The sequence below is a fragment of the Calidris pugnax genome, unplaced genomic scaffold, assembly GCF_001431845.1.
Source record: "Calidris pugnax isolate Ruff unplaced genomic scaffold, ASM143184v1 scaffold806, whole genome shotgun sequence".
Taxonomy (NCBI): domain Eukaryota; kingdom Metazoa; phylum Chordata; class Aves; order Charadriiformes; family Scolopacidae; genus Calidris; species Calidris pugnax.
The window spans coordinates 405,819-418,624 of record NW_015092240.1 but is presented as its reverse complement, the minus strand read 5'-3'; positions in this window follow the sequence as shown (position 1 = coordinate 418,624).

Here is a 12,806-nt window from a genome sequence, read left to right as displayed (position 1 = left end):
TCTGAAAAGTCTGCCTATTTCTTCAAAGCAGAGATACAAATCCCCATTTCGTCTGAAAAAAAAGCAATGCAACCTTAGTGCTGGAAATTTGAGGGAGAATTAGACTTTCAATAGTCATAGAAACTTTTGAAGAACTGGAAAATTTTTCCCTGGTTTACCTCAGTGTGTCCTAGAGTGTGCTTAACAGGACCACATTTACAAAAAAAAAATAAATTAAAAAATTAAAAAATCACTGGTGGACAGCAATTTTGGTGCAGGCATAGGCACAAGTAGATAAGATGACCAGAAAGAATCAAATGACAAAAATGACAAGGCTGGGCTGTTTTCAATTTCAGAAATACAAAGCTGACTTAAGCTGCTATGTCTCAGATTTCAGTTAACTCAGATCACTGAAAAAGCATTGCATGGCTTTGTATTACTTAGAAGTATAGAGAAGAGGAAATTGTGCTATTCCCTATACTTTTGAATACAAACACAAAGAACTGGGTCAATGCCTTAATCACAGGAGTGCTTGTATAATTTTGCTTATCCCTTTTCCTGTGCAGTGGGCATTTTATAAAGTTGCATTCTGTTATTAAGTAATTTGAACTGAAATCAAATAGCAAGGAAAAGGAAAGATAAGATTTTCTGTCAGTCCAAAATGTTTCTTTCATACCAAATAATTTGATCCTAGACAAATATTTCTATAACATCAGAACAATTAGACTGAATAAACTATTTTCATTATTTTCTTTTTAAGTCAGCTGTTCTTTGATCAATTTCTAATACAGAGCAAGTAGAGAAAATAATTTTCTACTGCATTTGGATCCAGATCCATCGCCCATCAAGGTCAATAGAAATCCTTTCTTCAGATTCACTGGTGTTAGGGTAGTGCTTTTATTGTTTGATATGAAAACTGAGAACATATAAATTCCTGGTAGTGACAGTGAATACCATTTCAACTGTTCATAACCTGCACACCAAACACTATATAGTAGATATCATCACATATCCCAGTAATATTAAAACTTTTGCACAAGAAGTCAGTGAACTTTGTAAAATTTTACGAGAGAGGAAGGGAGGTTTGTTTCTCTTTTTTTGTTCTGCTTGCTAATCAGTCTGATTGGTGGATAGGCTGGGACCAGTCCTTAGCATTTTTATACTGGTGATGACTGGTGATGCTCTTGTAACCTTGCTGTACTGGGTCATTTTGTTCAGGCACCATTAAGCATGCACAAAGAGATGCTGTCATCAAGTTATGTCTAGTTGCAATGTATAAAGCAACCATTCTTTGTCTAATGGTTATAAGAGATGTCTAGGGGATTCAGTGAGCTGCTCGGCTGTGCATGCTCGCTACACCAAGAAGACACCTGAAGAGACTCTGCTGGCCGGTCTTTCTCAGTCTCCAGCCTCCAACAATGAATTTCCTCAGCCATCTGAGCCAAAGTTTTGCAGCTTGGCTGGTCAGAGCTAAGCATTGAGTCATTCAGATGAACTGCTGGGGAGGTGGTTATGCTCTAGTTGAAACTACAAGAAACTGCTGGATGCAAAGGAAATCTGACCATTTTTTTTTTCTGGTCTTCTTTTTTCTCTTCTTCTGCAGTCCTTTATATTCCTACTCTGTCACTACAATGCCCTTTTCCACTGTCCTCCCTAGGGCAATGAGTCACCTTCCCCCTACCTCAGCCTCCAGCCACAAAGAAGTTCTTGGCAGGGTCCTGCATTATGCTGGGGAGAGATGTGCCACTAACAGACTGCAAAGGAAGGAAGCATTCCGGCACCTCCTGTCTCTTCTCCTCCCCACCGCTGGTGGGTAGTATATTTCAGCAGCACCATTCCAGCTCTGGTGAAAAGGATGGGCTGGACAGAAATGGAAACAGAGGCAGAAGTACAGGGAGTGTGGGCAGTATCAAGCATGGCGAGCATCTGGGCCTCCAGACACCAGATCATTTGGTATTGTTCAGTATCATGAAGGAGGGGCTCAGTGATAGGGCAAGAGGTAGTGGTTTTGAACTGAAAGAGGGGAGGTTTGGATTAGGTATTAGGCAGAAGGTCTTTACCGTGAGGGTGGTGAGACACTGGAACAGGTTGCCCAGAGAAGCTGTAGATGCCCCATCCCTGGAGGTGTTCAAGGCCAGGCTGGATGGGGCTTTGAGCAACCTGGTCTGGTGGGAGGTGTCCCTGCCCAGGGCAGGGGGTTTGGAACTAGGTGATCTTTAACCATTCTATGTTTCTATCATGCGCATTTACAACAGAAATGCTACTATGGTAGCAACAGTTTACTCACCAGCTGCATCCCCTTTATATGTAAATCAGTGTATTCTGGTAACACTGATGAAGCCACACCATCTACACTGTCTGTCAATCAGGCTCATCATGCTAAAGCAATAGGGAGCACTGGTCATGTAGAATGACCTCCAAACTGCTGCAGAATCTACAGTTCCACCCGCAGGCTCCTGCAGTAAGGGGCATTACTCTTCCCTCCAAGTCCAAGAATGATACTTAACACCATTTCTAGTGCTCAGGATGGGGAACTAGAACAAAGATCAAATTTTACTCTGTGTTACAGTCAAATTTGGAGTAGCATCATTAAAAAATATCAATGGGTTGATTTTAGGAATATCAAGGCCTGACATGTCTGACCAACATCACATTGCTGGGCAACAGTGGGGTTTAGGTTTAAGGACAGAAAAAAGGGCAGTTTTCTACTTTCAGTCGAGTGCAAAACAGCTGTGAGATGCCTGACAAAGAACAGTTTGTGTTAGCAAAATTGCTTTCACATTTTTAATGAAAAAACTTGAAAGCAGATTCCTTCTGGTTCAGACAAACATTAATCAGTAGAAGCAGGTACTTGTAAATAAATTAACTGATGGCATAGCCTCCTCTACACCTTTTTCTCTTTACAAGCAGAGAAATGACAATATACCTCAGGGAAAATGGTCTTAGAATCTAAAGAGGTCCTTGGGAAGAAATAAATACAAATCAGAGGTAAAATAAAATGCTTGTCTCTAATGAAAAGAGGGAGACTGATTGGTTTGTGATTCTTAGCATCTACAAAATTGAGGTCACTATTGTGAAGGGGATCAGTCAGTTTCTAATCTATTTCTTTAGTGCAGTACTACCAATTCATCAGAAATTTATAGGGAAAAGTCCAACAGAGCTTGAGGCTTGGGCAGAATTCTTTATTCAGTTCCCAACTTTCTCTTCATCAGATGCATATTTAGTGCAGTAACTATATTTTTATCCACCAAAGAGCTCTACTTGGATCCAAAAGCTTTTCCTTACTAAAGCTCTGAAAGCTCTCTTGAAGGTGTCTACTCTATAGCAAGTCCGTATATATCCTTAAGGGAATCATGACGTATGTTCTTATTTACCTTTAAAGCTATTTTTATAAACTATCAATGCAATATAAAGATTTACAAGTATAGTGGCTGAAGTCAGTTTACTGATCCCATAAATCATGCCTGTAAAATCTCTTCCCCAAGCATTGTTTAATGTACAAAGTACATATATTTAGTCCAAGGAAAAATTCATTATTTAACCTGATGATTTTTGCTGCCTTATCGAATGCCAGCTTTGATGTTTTCCTGCAAGTTTTAATTTCTTCTTCACATGAAACTTAAAAATAATGCACCATATGCACACCTACTCTGTACAGCACATGGGGCAGCAAACACACACTGCTCCCAGCAGCGTGGGCTCAGAGACTGGCCATTACGTGCTGGGCTACCCCTGGCTGCGTAGTCTATGGAAACAATAAAATATTACATTATATGGTTGGAGAAAGCAGATGTGAGAAAAGAGGGAGACTGAGAACATATTTTCATTGCAGTATTCTCTCTGCCTGCTGCAGTAGTTTGTATGATGTGTGAATGTGGAGGAAAGGATTTCATTGAATGCTTCTTTACTAGTATTGTCTCTCTTCAGCCTTTAATAGAGGGAATAAAGATTTCAGTTTTAGTTAAGAAAGGAATTGTGATCATTGACTAACAAGTCAGTCATGCTTCTTGAATAATGGGAGGGTAAGAGGCAAAAGAGGATTTTGGGCAGAGAATAAAACATCCTTCATAAATGTCCAAGACTTCTAGGGTTTCAGTCTGTATTCCCTTTAGGACCTAAGACTCCATGTAGCTAATTCACAGTCTCTGCCTTTCCATCATCACGATGTTTTTCACATGCAAAATGGAAGAATGGATTTGAAGCTTTACTGTAGACAGTCTTTGTTGCTTTTCATGTATGTGCTTATTTTTTATAGAAAAAATGCATTACTGTCAAACTATTTTAACAATGAGTGTAATAGTCCACTTTAAAAAAACGTATGCATTTCCACTGAATTAAGACAAGAGAATGACAGAATCACATCAGAGTCATAGAAATGTTGTCTGGAAGGGACATCAGAGGAGCACATTGTACAGCCTCCCCCTCAAAGTGTTACTATCCCCAGCACTGGGTTATGTCAGCCATGGGTTTGTCTAGTCAGGTCTTGAAAACTTCCAAGTGTGTCCACATCGTTCATGGGCAACCTGTTCCAGTGCTGCACCATGTTCCTGGTGAAGTTTCTCCTGATGTCCAGCCTGAAACTCCTAACCCACAATTTCTGGCTGTTGCCTCTTGTAGTGGTCTCTGCCACAGCTGAGGAAAGTTTGGCTCTGACTTTTTGTATTTGTCCTTCAGAAAGCTGTAGAGTGCTATTAGGTTTCTCTTTAACCATCTCTTTGTCAGAAAATGCTGCTTCCACCTCTCTTCATGTGCTGTAGGCCTGTGAATACTTCTGTCTTCTAACATCAAGATCATAGAATCAGAGAATACCAGGTTGGAAGGGACCTCAAGGATGATCTGGTCGAAACCTTTCTTGGCAAGAGCATGGTCTAGACAAGACAGCCCAGCACTCTGTCCAGCTGAATCTTAAAAGTGTCCAATGTTGGGCAATCCACCTCTTCCCTGGAGAGATTATTCCAATGGCTGATTGTTCTAATTGTGAAAATGTGAAGATAATTCAACATTTTGTTGAGAACATTTTGTTATTGGCAAAACTGCCAATAATTTGACTAAAGCAAACATCTGAGATGAGACATAAGGGTTTAACATCAGGGCCTGTACAGTATACAGAAATATCCAAAGAGGTCTGATTTAATGAGTCTAGCCTTACCACATTTTAGTGAACACTTAAAATTAGATCATCTACTTTTCTTATGGTAAGTGGTTGTACAACACAAAAGATTGTTTGTTGAACAAAAAGCAGGAAATAAACTATGGAAGATATAGAAAATGTTCAGATGAGCACAAAAAGCAAGCCTCTGTCCCAGGAGGACATTATGAGAAGACTTCAGTTTTATCTGCTTGTAGATAGGAACATGGAAGCCACTGGGAACATTATAGCAATTCTACAACTGTTTAATTTAGAAGACAATAAATGAAGTGTTATTTGGTTCCCTTTACAAGTGAAAGGGGGAAAACTTAAAATGGAGCTTGTTGCAAAGTATGCTGTTTCTGTAATTTCACAGCAGGACAGTCAGAGACCACTTAAAACCACAAAGTTGTGGAAAACCTCAGTGCTTCTAAAGCACATATCACTCACTGGGGCCTTATTACAGTGGAGGTAAAGTAAAACTGTAAACAGCATATGCTAAGCTTCTGGATTGTACAACAAATTCTGTGTTGTGTATTGTCTTGTGTTTCAGAACGGCTGTAAGAAGTTCAGCTGTAATCAGCAAGGTATAAAATTCCTGCAGGTTCCAGAAAATGGTGAACTCAACCCAAAACTTTTCTGTACTCAAGACAAAGCGTCTGGGGTCTTTCACATTACAGCTGGAACTTCAACACGTACAAAATGAGGCATGTGCCTGAGTTTTGACAATGAAGCCTATACATTCAAAACTTATATACTCCAAATTTCCATATAGCCCTGGCGAGGCTACCTAAAAAGACTTGTCATAAATAGAAGACTGGTAAATGTTAATTCTGATCCAGTAAGTATATAAGTATTTTGCACAAAATATATTGGAAGAGATGAAGAGACTTCCACATGATATAATTTCTTATTATGCTGTGGGAGATGTGGATCTAGTTCAGGCAAGGCACAGAACTGCCCCTGCATCTCCCCCTCAAATAAAACTGTTCCAGGACTGAGTAAATATGTGGCATTACTGCTTCCAGGCTAATACTCTGGGCACAGATAAGTGACAAGTGGTTTTGGCAGCTAACACCCATACTGAATTTGGCTTAGCATAAGGGACTGAAGGTTTCTTAGTATTTAGGAATTGCTTGTTTAACTTTCTGGCCTCACGAGCCTATTTATTGTGAGCTTAGATGCCTAACTCTGAATATGGATTCTGCTAAAAGTTAAATGCCACAGCCGTTAGGATTAGTCCACTCCATGTATTTCCTCATCTTTTTAGGGAAAACACCTCGGGTACCCTCACTTACCACAGAAAAAAGCAATGATACATATGATTAGAGCAATAATGGATTTATTTTCCTTCTCCAAGCAGGGTCAACAGAAGGCTGCCCTACAGGTACCCCTAAACAGCGAGTTAAATGATACACTTCTGCTTATATTCCCCTTTTCTCCCTTTTCTGGTTCCCAAGCTCTTCCTTTTACCACCCTCATGCACTCCCAAATAAACAATCTGTCCCTTTTTCATCTATTTTCTGTTGTCCCTAATTTTGGTACGTTATACCTTTTTAGCATTTGTGATATGGTTATACTGGTAATTTCTACCTCCATCAGCAATTCCTTTAAGCTAGTGACTCCTGTTTTGTTATCAGCTGTATTTCTTATTTCTACTACTTCTTATGTTGCTATCTTGTTAGTGTAGCCACAAGTCAGGATTAGATGTCTGCATATATGTTACCCCCTTTTTGCTCTCTGTAATATTTTAGAAATTCTCATGTTATTTTGTTGGTGTAGCTGCACATCAGGGCCAGCCATCCTAACAAGGGTGCTAGGCTTGGCTGTGTTGAGAGTCCTAGTACAATTTACATACATTCCTTACTGCCGTGGAATATTAATTCCCTTACATAAGCAGTACTCTGGGACTGCTCAGTTATTATCTCTTGTTGGTTAGCACACAAGATGCTGGTGCACACACCTTCAGAAAGTTTCTGATGGAGACAGGAAGGTTATTATCATCCCAAGCTGCCATGATACATTAAAATGAAGGTAAAGTTACTTTAAGCTGATTTTCCATATAGAGGCAGAGTATTAATTCATGCATAGCAGAAGATTGTATTCAAAGGCCCATTGTCTTTTTTTCTAAATCTCTTCCAGATTTGCCTAGATTGACAAAAAAAAGCCTATTAGGTTAGTCTGGGGAGTTAAAAAAAATTGAGAACTGTGTTTCTCTGCAAATAATCAGGTTTTGTGTCTTGGGGTTCTTTAATTTTAATAATAATGGAAAAAGATGAGCAGCTGTCTCTGTTATCATTGAACTGTCTCTGCTTGGAACACTACTGCTGCTGCCTTTGGCTCCTCAAAATTGACTGAATACTTGTGTGCATTCAAGCCTTGGGGCTCTGTCACCCTAAAACGTCTCCTCTGAATTCCCTTCAGAAATCAGTCCCAATGCCTAGCTCCACTGAAATTACATGGATCATTACTAGAATATATATATATCTATCATACATATACATATATTTTTCTGTAGCAGATGACTAATGTAAATGGCTTGAATTATTCCATATGAATTCAGCTAATTCAGCCCAGATGGTGAATTCTTAAGACTCTTGAATTCAAGGACAGAGAGCTTCTGAACAGATTGTACATGACAATGGAAATCAATTCATGTTCAAAGAGTTTCCATTATTTGTCAAAATAAATTATATCAAACATATCACATCAGCTTTTTTACTGTCCTGCCACAAACTGGTTGACTGAAAGATCTACCCAGACATTTCAAGTAAGCTCTACCAATGGTAAAGCCCTTCTGGAGGTAGCTTGTGCTACCTTGTGGTTTGAGCTGTCTCTCTTCTCCTGTAGAAAAGCACTAGATAATTAGACAAATTATGTTTTAGAAGTGTTTTTATAGAGCATAATTTAAGGGTTTTAACATCTGATTAGCAGAGTGAGCAGTGATGTGTTCAACTAACTGAAGAACTGCAGGAAACTGAGTATTGTAATTTACTGGTCTGCTCTCTTGTATAATTTCGTCATGGAGAAGGTACATAAAATATGTGGGTTTGTTATTGGGATACTTTCTTTGTTGTAAAACAAAAAACTCTGTGTTTCCATTCTTTGTATAGTATATCGAGTATGCTAAGATATGTGTTGCTATTGCAAGTAACATTGGTTGATGAATCTGCTGCGAATATGTTACAAGAAAACTTTATTAGGGTTTTTTTTTTTCTCATGATTGAGCTTCTAATTTCTGACCCCTAATATATGAGACTTCAAAACGTCAACTCATAAGCCTAAATTTTGAAATACTTTTGCTGAACTGCAGTTTTCTGTGACTGCATTATTCATGATGAGTGTAAAAATCATAAGAATAACATTATGAATAAATGAGTGAATGAGAAAATGAACGAATGGTACTGTTCCAGTAAATTAAAAATATACAGTGCCTCTCATTATGTCTACATGCCATCCTGAAGGACAGCTACATTTATGGACACAAATTTAAGCACAGACTTAGCCAAACTGAATAAAGCAGCTGGGGGGTGGGGAGGGGTGGCCAGGGAGGGAATTGCAAATGCTCTTTTGTTCTATTTGATTGGCTGCAATAGAAAACTCTGGTGATATTTTATAAATAACATGATAGATCTCTAGACTGAAACATACGTAAACTGAGCTTTCCTCTGAAGATGAACCTATGACCAAAGATCTCCAATCGCAGAAGAGGAGCCTGAATGCTTTGTTGAACTGTGCTTGTTTTGAGGTGAGTATAGCAGATTTACATTTATTCCTCAGGAGCTGTATCACCTCGAGAAACTGGGGCCACTGAAATCAGCTATATTGTCTAAGACCTGCAAAAACAGTAGTAAAAAAACCTCAAACCGATATCTTTTAATCTTGAATTTTCAAGCTCTATATTCAGTATTTATTAGTAAAAATAGCAGTTAGAAAATTTATAATTAAAATGGCAATTTAAACCAGCAGTTGTTACCACTGTCTGACTATGGACATTAGCTGAACCTGTCTGGACACTGCTTGAGCTGCTGAACCATAATGTTTAATGGGGAAGGGAAGGGATTCCACTGACTGACTAGAAGGAGAATGGATGTAACATATAGTCGTCTAAGAGCTTATCTGAAATTGTCATGCAGTGTATTTTAACATTAATTAACTGTATAAATACATTTCAGAAAATGGTGTATGCATAAAAGTAGAGTTTTAGTGATCTATAAGGTATGAAGTGCCTGCATTTATGGCGATTCCAAAATTATATATTGCATCACTTGGAGTAAAAATGGAAAGGAACCATCTAACCCTGAGACATCAAGCTACTTTAATTAAAAGTAAATAAAATCACAGATATATATGATTTCATTTTTTTCCGGCACTCAAAAACTCCATCCAACTGTAGCACTATGCCATCACTAAATCAAGATACCGAGAGGCATAAGTCATGACACACTCCTCTGCAAACACCTCTTCTCCATGCTGCTGCTTCCTGCAGTGGGAGGGCACGGGACAAGGAGCTTGCTCAGTCTCACTATGGTACTCTAACGATCAGATCAATCTCCATGAGGATGATTTTACTTCTCATCACTTTTTATCAAGGGATATGTACACTAATATTTTTTTTGGAAAGTTAATCCAACTTACTAACACTTCTTTATTTCACGGAAACATTGAGAAAAAATCAAGCAGGGTATTTAGTAAAAATACAATATTTAATAATATTGTTTTAATAATATTGTTGTACTGATCACCTCTGCTGAGACATGATTCTTGGTGAGAAGATGAAGTTCTTTTTTTTATAAGCATATTTATACTGATAACATTTGAACATGGTTCAATTCATAAAAGCAAACATTGAAATCAGTCATTAGAACTCAGTCTCTCTCACCAAAACCCATGTCTGGAAAATGATAATCTACTGTGGGATAACTTTGCTGACAGTATATGATGTAAGGAATGGCATTTTTGTTACAATAACTCTTCATAGAAGTATTTTAAAGACAGTTATTTCTGTCAGTAGTTATTCTTTCCTTTTTCACTACCAGGTAAAAGAGTCAGGTTCAGAAATATAAAAAATGGCACATATACGTAATTATTCATCTTGAAGTTGCTACAGAAGTGGTACGTAGCAGCTAGTTTATACTCCTTGGTAGTGGAAACTGATGGAAAGTACATTGAATGTGGATAATTAGGTTGATTTGCCATTTTAAATATCTTGCTTTTTTTTTTAATCTTTGCAGTAATTATATGAAATAAATGGCAAGCTGAAATAAAAAAAATAATGCTTAAGGCAGGACCAAATAAACAACAAAGGCTAGTTCAAGGAGAGAAAAATTGTTTACAATACATAACTATTTTTTTAATTCAGAATTATTTTGCTATCTCTTCTTTCTTCCAGTATAATCTGTGTATTGAATTCTGCTCTGCTTCTCTCTGCTTCTGTTACTTTCACAATTGTTTTTTAATGCAAAGCCTATGAAGTCACACACTTGTATTGCAGGGGATTAACAAAAAATATAACAAAAGGCAAAAGGCAGTAATTTGTGCAGTCATTTCATTTTGCTCAATAGGGCAGAATGGAGTTACTCAAAAATCCTATATTATTTGTGGTGTGTATCACAAGAATAGTACGTGTCACCAGAACTACATAATAGGTAATGCTCTGATATTGTGATGCTGTAACTGTCAGCTTTTACATAACCCTCAGTTAGTTCAGTGTATTGCTCCAAGTCATGAATTATTGGTGCTAAAAAAATTAACAAATTAGTTTTTGGATATTAGCAAAGCAGAACACATACCAAAATTGCGCTTTTTTTCTGTGTGTGTGTTTTGTGTTTTTTTTTTTTTCCTGAGGAAATGGCATAGCAGGAACCAATCTAATACTTATGCAGAACAGTATCTATTTTTAGGAAAGCAGTTTTCACTAGATATAATTTGGGCATTCTGAATAGAATATGTGAACCATTGCAAATTTAACTCCTCCGGGTGAGGAAATAAAGCCCATAGTGTATGTGATTAAGGTGATTTTCTAACTTTTGGATATGATCTTGGTTTTTGATCTGTTGTTGCAAGGTCAAAAATTATAAGAGACTTCTGTATAAGCAAACAAACATAATATTCAGGTATGTATCCTGTACAAAATAATACACATAGATAAACTGAGTGACCCAAATTGGTGTAAATTCACATAATTTGTCTTCATTAGAATAGACTCGTCCCAAATATCTGTGCATGGAGGAGGCATCCCAGCAAAGCATAGGTATTTTCATTTTGCGTAGCATGAGTGTTCTATGTACTCCACATCTGTTTCTTCCATCCCCAAATATAGTGTAAAAGAAGTGATTTGTGTTTGTCCATTGTGGGTTCAGCCTATTAACTCTTATCTGTTTATTTGCCTGTATACGTAGATTTTTTCCTATGAAGCCTGTGAAAGTAGTATCCAAGCAACAGCCTGAACATTTCAGCTTTGTCCTGAGGACTCTATTCAGCATTTAGAATGGAGCATAAATGTAGGCAAGTTGTAATCGCTATGGGGAGTTTAACCACTATATTATCTTACCTTGGTTTCTGCTAAGCAGCTGTAAGCAGTGTGTTATTTAAATGGTTACTATTTCCTGCTCGAAACAGCACTCTCCTTGTTGTTACCACTAATGAAACTACCCCAGAGGTGCTCACCTAGAGCAACGTTAGAAGAAAGACAATACTAGAAGCAAAATCACACAAGAAAAAAAGCAAAAATCAATGCTATACTCTGTCTCTGCATCTGGTTGCAGGCATATGGGGGATTTTGCAGGATTTACTTTTCAGATATTCAAAGCAGGCTAATAAGTTTTGAGAGCTTATGATGGTATTTGAATTTGATTTTATTTATATATATATTTCAAGGATCTACTGTATTTTTTCACCTATAGACCAATGTGCTTCTTGGAAGGCTTCCCTTCTAACAGGGAATTAACCCCTGTTAATTCATGCCCCTTCCCCACCAGTACCCCAGAGAGTGTGGTCCTCAGGATTGTGGAGGATTTGGTTCTCTCAGCTAGAAGGACTATGTATGAAACGTGAGCTCTTTTGCTTGGCCATACATCATGATGAAGTTATTGGGCAGAACCATCCTAAATTCTTACCAATTGTGATAAAACACATAGGAAAATTTTTTGAAAGATGACATGAAAATAATTACTAACACTGATGTGCGAGACGACTGAGTTTTCTGTTGGCTGATTTTTGAAGAGAAGAAAAAACCTGCAGTATGGATTGGGCAAGCAGCAAAACAGTTCCCTATATGCAGATGTCACCTGTATTAGAAAAATCACACCACAATTGTATTGCAACTTTGATAGTGCAAAATGTGAGGACATCAGATGTGAAGCATTTCCAGTTTAGAGAAGGACTGAATATCATATAAAAAACCTTGCCTTAGGCTAAAGCAAAGCTGAAGTTTAACAATATTAAAAGTGAGGGCATGAACTTAGAGGCTTAAAGCAAGAATTTCTGCACAAATAGTGGGCTTTTCTGTTGGAGGGCAGTAGAAATACTTGCTTTTCTATTAAATAACTCATTGCATGCCACCAGATAAAGATAAGATTCCAATGTAATATTGCCATGAAAAAGAAATGGAGGATTTATCTACAAGAGGAATCTAAAAGACTTGGTTTGATGTTTTGGCCTGTAATAATGAGCAACAAGAACTGATGTCCTAGGAATT